This window comes from Parasteatoda tepidariorum, chromosome 6 (genome assembly GCF_043381705.1).
Source record: "Parasteatoda tepidariorum isolate YZ-2023 chromosome 6, CAS_Ptep_4.0, whole genome shotgun sequence".
In the NCBI taxonomy this organism is placed as follows: Eukaryota; Metazoa; Arthropoda; class Arachnida; order Araneae; family Theridiidae; genus Parasteatoda; species Parasteatoda tepidariorum.
In genome coordinates this window covers 67,075,330-67,082,362 of record NC_092209.1, presented here as the reverse complement: position 1 = coordinate 67,082,362, position 7,033 = coordinate 67,075,330, and positions in this window count along the sequence as shown.

Genomic DNA, 7,033 nt, shown 5'->3' with positions numbered 1-7,033 from the left:
AAAATTTGCTGACAAAAATAATTTAGCTTTAAAAACAACAAGTGTATTTTGCACAAAATTATGAAGATACAAATAAAAATATAATATTTTTCGGTAATAAATTATTTTGCAGAATCTTATGATCTAATATATTACTTTTTTGCGATTTTTGGATTCAACGAAATCTTGTATTATGCTGTCGAATTCCAAACTACGCAAAATGCCGCATTCAATAGACATACGTGTGAGCGATGCCAAACGGTCTTGATTCATTGTTGAAAGCAAATAATTTTTTATCAATTTTAATCTGGAGAAAGATCTTTCTCCTTCTGCATTTGATCCAAGAATCGACAAACATATTCTTAATGGAATGTGAACGTTAGGAAAAGTATTCACAAGTATATCTTTAATTTGAGCAATACCGACATAATGTCGGTATTGCAGATAAAGTTCGATAAACAAATTTGTAAGTTAAAATCCATATTAATAAAAATGTTAAAAAAAATATGCAAGAAAATTTCAGCATATATTTTGAAAAGAGGGGAGGAGTGGGGGAAGGAGGGGAGGGCCCAAAAACGGCTATGCCTAGGGCCTACGAAAGGTATAATCCAGCTCTGTACAGGGTGCTTCATAATAACCGCCTTTGATGCATTCTTTTTCCGTTTTCGGATTCCTTATCAAATATGAAGTTGAGAAAAGTACACAGATCTCAATTTAATATTTAAGTGAAAAAAAAAACCTTTTCGAAATCTAACGAATTACTAATGAGGAAAGAGAAGCTGGAAATATCAAAACCTGTTTGGTTACCAGAGTAAATTGAAAGGAGATTATTCGAAACACCTCCAAATGTAATCACGCAATCAACCTGCCTTTAATGTTTCTCATGCCAGTTTCCTTATAAATTATTCTACAGATTTCGATTGCATATTTTTTTTCCTTCCTCAAATATTAATTTGCGAGAGTGAATACCTCAAATGCAAGCATGTTCTTTCTTTTTAAAAACGATTTTAAAAATGAATATTAATGGCAGTAATTATGGAACACCCTGCATTTATTATTCAACTTGTTTCAGTGATAAAAAATGCCCATCATCCTTCTTCATTTGTTAACTTTCTTCATGAGTATCCCACAAATTTTCCGATGAGAGAAAATGTCGAGAGGGTTACCCAGAGCAGTCCAACTTCCATCAGATCCAACTTCCACTCTTTTTTTGGTTTACTATATCCATAAAAAATAACATTATACGTGTGTAGCAAGGCACGGGAGAGAACATTTTGCTCACTATATCCGGCTGTTCACTATAGCTGGGTTTCACTGTATATTGATTTTATTGTTGTTAGAAAAAACTTCAACTCTACTCAAAACTTCCAACTCTGCTTTTCTTTCTTTACACGCATAAAAATAAAGAAAATGACAACTAAATAATGGGTTGGATATAAATTTAATAACAGGTTTCAAAAATCCGAAACTGGTTAAAAAAGTTCTTACTCCCGGAAGCCTAGTGATGCTTACATGGATCAACAGGGTCTCGCGGAATTCTATTTACGAACAGATGAGCTACAGGAAAAAACAAAAAATCTTGATGCTAAACTCGAAAGGAACGTTAAAAGATACTGTGATGAAAATAGTTTAATAAAAATATTTATAAATTAAGATGCACAATAAATCAAAATCTTTTGCTACTTTAGCAGCTTATATATTTTGTAGTTAAGACAATGTAATGGTTCACTGACAGCCTTTGACCTTTATCCAAGAAATTATCACCTTTTTTCAAATTTTTTTTATCCTCGTAGTTAATCAGAGAATTGACCATAATCTACATTAAGTAATTAAATCAATACATTTTTCTTTTATTTTTGCCGCCAAGCTTTGCTCTATTTCTGCGTTTAGCATTCATTAACTACACTACTTCCGCTAGTAACCTATCGACCGGCACTGGCACTACTGATACACCTGCCGGAATGTTGCCAAACCTTTCACAAAAACTTTTTTTTCAGACATTACAAATCTCTCTCCATTTGTGAAGCGTGAATGCTCTTATGATGAGGCAGTCTTTTGACCTTGAGGCTAAAAATTGCTCCTGTAATTTACGCTTCATTGCTGTTGCCATACAACAATAGTTAAATAGGCAGATTAATGAAGGAATTCAAAAGGCATAAGAACTTCAATTTTGCCTAAGTAGTTTTGCCTTTATCTCATTTCGTGACAATATTGGATATGGACTAAATTTTTGAAAAGGTGAACTTTAAAACGGTAGCTTTTTTCAGATGGGGAATAGGCTTTTATTAATTTAGAAAGAGTATATGCAATTGTATTTTCTGTTGGATAAAAAAAGAATTATTTTCTCGGTTTTAATTTTCTTTAAGAAATAGCAAAATGAATTTAAAAAAAACCTAAGATAATTACACTGTTATGAACTATGATGGTAAATATTTATTTTGGATTCTGAAATTAGTTCTTCACTGTAATAGAACGAATTGTTTTTTTTTTTTAAAAATAAACTAATTTATAAAAAAAATAATATTTTTTTTAAAGAAAAAATTAGTATTTTAAACAAGAATTCAATTCTATATCAAACAATGGCGATTTTTTGTGCGTTTTCAGTTATCGAAACATTTTTTATGCGTACCNTGGCGAGCAGCTATTTAAAAGATCAAACACTTCGATTGTTTATTTGTGGCTTGAAGTTAGGCTCGCAGAAAATGCCGTTCATGGGTTAAATTTAGTAGGAATAACACAACCTGTGACGTAGGCTATAGTATACCCAATTCAATTCAATATCAAACAGTGGCGATTTTTTGTATGTTTTCAGTTATCAAAACATTTTTTATGCGTACCTTAATTAATTAAGATACCATAATTTTAAAAATATAAAATATCATAGCTCAAAAAATCTCAACATTTTTAAAAATCTTATCTCCATTTTACAGACCCGAATGAAACTTTTACGTTTTCGAACAACTTTTCTCGATTGCATATTAATGAAAACATATGAATGTACCTATAATTAATCTGTCGAAAAAGTGATATTAACAACATTATGTATCTATGCCAACACTTATACTTTATAAGCATAAATCAGAAGGGTTAAGTATTATTAACATTGATGGAGTAAAAGCATAGCATTTTTCATTCTTATTAAAAGCAGTGATATTATCAGATAAGTGCTATCGACTAAGTAGGTGCCTCTAAACCTGCTACTTTTAATGGATTTGATATCGATTTTTTTTTTTTTGTATATTATGACTGTTTTTAAAAAAAATAAAAATATGGATAAGTCGGGGAATAAAAGAAAAATCCAACTTCGTTTAATACATTTACGTCATTAAATTAAATTAGGAAATAATTTGTTTATGTTAAATATAATTGATTTTCTTTTCTCTTTTTTTCTTTTGTTTCTATTTATTCGCTCTGTCCAGCATTTTGCAATTTTCATCGATATGTGAAGGGATCTTAACTCTGTTTCAATATTTACAAGCCTTGCTGGGCATGTACATGTAACTGTAAAAACACAGGGGGGAGTGGAGACTTTTTACACGCCCTGGATATGCCGGGCAATATAATTTTTGAATCCTGTTAAATATATCTTAATTATTCGCCACGGATAAAGAAAAATAAAATGTTAAATGGAGTTTTAATAATTATTTTTCTTTAAAGTTTTTGAAAAAAAATTAAAATTAACGTAAATGTGTAAAGGTTGGACACTTTAAAATGAATTAAAAATCTTAAAATCAAGTTTTTTAAATGAGCTAAAGAGGTTAAAATAATAAATAAATAAATAAACTAAAACGAAAAATATAGAGCTCATCACTTACGAAAGACACGGAAGAAATTTTCGGTGGTACATTTTTCATAGTAGGTTTGAGAAAAATGAATTATATTTTTCCTTTTTAGACTTCTTTAAAAACGTAGTTCTTAAAAATTTCTAATTCACTTTAATATCTTCTCTTTAGATTAGCACATGTTATTTGTTTTTGTTGGGAAGTGTCAAAAATTTTGATTATCAATAAAATGGAAATAAATTTACTCGCAGAATTAAAGAAACAATGGTAACTTTCGTCGTTTACAAAAATAGAGCTCCAGTTGAAGTTTGAGCACTATAGCTAGTCGGATTATATTTGTAATTTCGATTAACTATAAAATTTTTTTAAAATTTACATTTTTGTTTTACATTAGGATGTTTTTTTTTTAAATTTACAACGATTGTTTTACACACAGGAAAAAGACCAATAAAATAAAATAAAATAAATAAATGATAAATTAAGCAGTTTTAAAAAACTCTTTTAAATTTCTATTTTCAGAGCTGTTTTTAGTGGAACTCTGACTTTAGATGCGTATAAGAAAAGGTTTATTAATAGCTGCTAATAAATTAACAAAACAAAGAAAAGGTAGAAAAGAAAAGACTGTTAATTATTTGGAATATATTTAATTTGAAGAAGGAAATTTATGAATTAGGTATGTGCACAAAGTACATGCTGAAAATGAATTAAATAGGTTAAAATATGGATTTCTAAGAAAAAGTGTTCTAAACTTTGGAGAAACTAGTTAGAGAAAAATAATTAATTTTTCTTAAATTTGATTATTTTACTTTAAATTGAAAATCTCAGCGAGAAATACTTATGGAATTTATTTAATACATATTCTTTTCATAATTTATTAAATCTATGTATTATTATTGATAAAAAATATTTTTTATTAAATTTTTCTACTTTTTTTTCCATTAACATTTCACCTAAATAATTTCATATAAACAATCGAACTACTAATTTTACCGATTAATTAACCCATGCTTTAAAGGTAATTTAATTATAAATATAAGACGCTTTCAAATTTTTTATTAAATTATTCTATGGTGATATGAGGGAATTTAAGATTTATATAGAGCATAACACATAACGAGACTGGTTTTCTCATTGCAATGTTGATTGTATAAGTGCGATTTTTGAGCTCTCAAAAATTATGAGAATGATTTTTAAAAGAATTTATTTACTTATTTATTGAATGTAACTTTGGTATAAAACTATTTAAACTGTAAATCTAAAAATTGTATTTGGCACTATTATAGTATTTAGAAACATTCTTTTAATAAAATAAAATCTCATATCCCAGGAGTTGTGTTATGTCATTCAGAATTTTTATTGGGAAGATTTATCTGACAATAATTATATTTTAGAGCATTCTAAAATTTGGAGCAGTGTGCACTGTTTCATATTTCAGAATGCTCTGTTGATTATCGTATTATCGTTGATTAGGATGAACATTAGCTACTTAGGGCTTTAACCTACGACAGCACCGTTACATCACTTCTTTTTCATGATTAAGAACATAAGCTTAATAAGTTAACTTTAATTATAACTTAGCAAAAAGTACAACTAAGATAATTTTGATTCGCTGTTTATTTTAAGAGTATACTTTTAATTTTCTTAAAAATGAAAAACCAGATAAATATAAAACTAAAAAAATATATATATTTAGCTAATATCAGATATTATTATTATTTTAATTTTGGAGAGGTAATGGTACATATTCCCTCTCGCAAGCTAACGATTTGGAAGATCAAATTTAATGTGAGTTATCCGTAATTACTTATGGAGCAGACTTGGATTAGATTTTTTTTTTTTTTAACGGAGTAAGTTTACCATATCGTACTCCAGTCCATCACAATTACTGTTCAGTTTCTTAACCACTGAATCATCGAACAATAATGAGTATGAGCGATTTTGCTTTATTGACATTTTCTTTTAGAAATGAGCGCCATTGGTGACGCGTAGGTGGAGAAAGACGACCATAGATCGTAGGCACAAAATTAGATTCTTATACGAATTCAAAAGTTAAAAAACAGACTATAAAAAATAGCTTTGTCTATGAAAAGTTGCTAATAAAACAAGAGTCAAAATGACACGACTCGTAAAGACGTCAGAGGTTCTGTAGGGGACAATGTCACAAGTGACACATTGTGCTGCAGCAAAGCGATGTTAGGAGGAGGAATGTATCGCAGAGAAAGCAACCCCTGGGTCAAGATGAGAAGGAAGTGGAATCGATGAATTAGCAGATCTTTGGGCTCTCTCCTTTTTTTTTATACGAAAAACAGAAAGACCATAAAAGTCTCTAAAATTAAAATATTTATAAAGTAGAGTGTTATATTCATGTTAGATACAGTAGCGTAGCCAGATATTTGTTATAGCTTTCCATCCATAAAATACTTAAAAAAATTAATAAAAATAAAATAACAAAACAAGAAATACTGTGAGCAAAAATTTATTCTGAACTAAAAAGAAATAAAAAATTCTTGGTTTTCCTTTGGTATACAGTTTACATTTTCAAAAAAATTCTTTTTTTTTTTATTTAATTTGTTAAAAGTATTCATGCCTTAAAAAAATAATACTAACAATAAACAACATTTCTTACTGACTTTTAATATCATTCTACAAAAATATCAAAGTTTGCAATCGTTGTATGTAAATTTGTTTCGATTACTTAACAAATTACTTTGGCGACAGATATAAACTATGCTCAGTTGAAAGTAGAATTTATGTCATTAGAATTGAATGCGGCTATACTGCGCCAAATTGGAGATAAAAATCTCTCACTAATGTGAACTATAATAGTAACTATATATGTCGTAAAATTACAATAAATCATAAACTAAGCTTGGTGCAAAAACATAAAGGAGAAAAACAATGAAAAATAAACGAGCTAAACTGCAAAAGTCATGATGAAGGCACAAGGGAGGTGGAATTCGATCCCGTAGAATTCATTAGTAAGAAATAGAATTTACTGTGAAATTTATATGTCATTGGTTAATATCTCTTTCTAAAAGGAAAAGCCCGAGATAGAGCTAATAAGAAATATTATCCGTGTAATTTAATGATAAAAGATCACGATGCTACGATCCATTCACAGTTATGCTTCTAACTTCAAACAAGAGTACAGATTACACAAAAAAAAAAAGTACAGATTTCTTGTAAAAAGGAAAGTGTTATTTTGTCGACCTTTTTTTTAATTTTATAATCCATTTTTTTCACTTCAATAAGAAACATAAAAGGAAAACGAA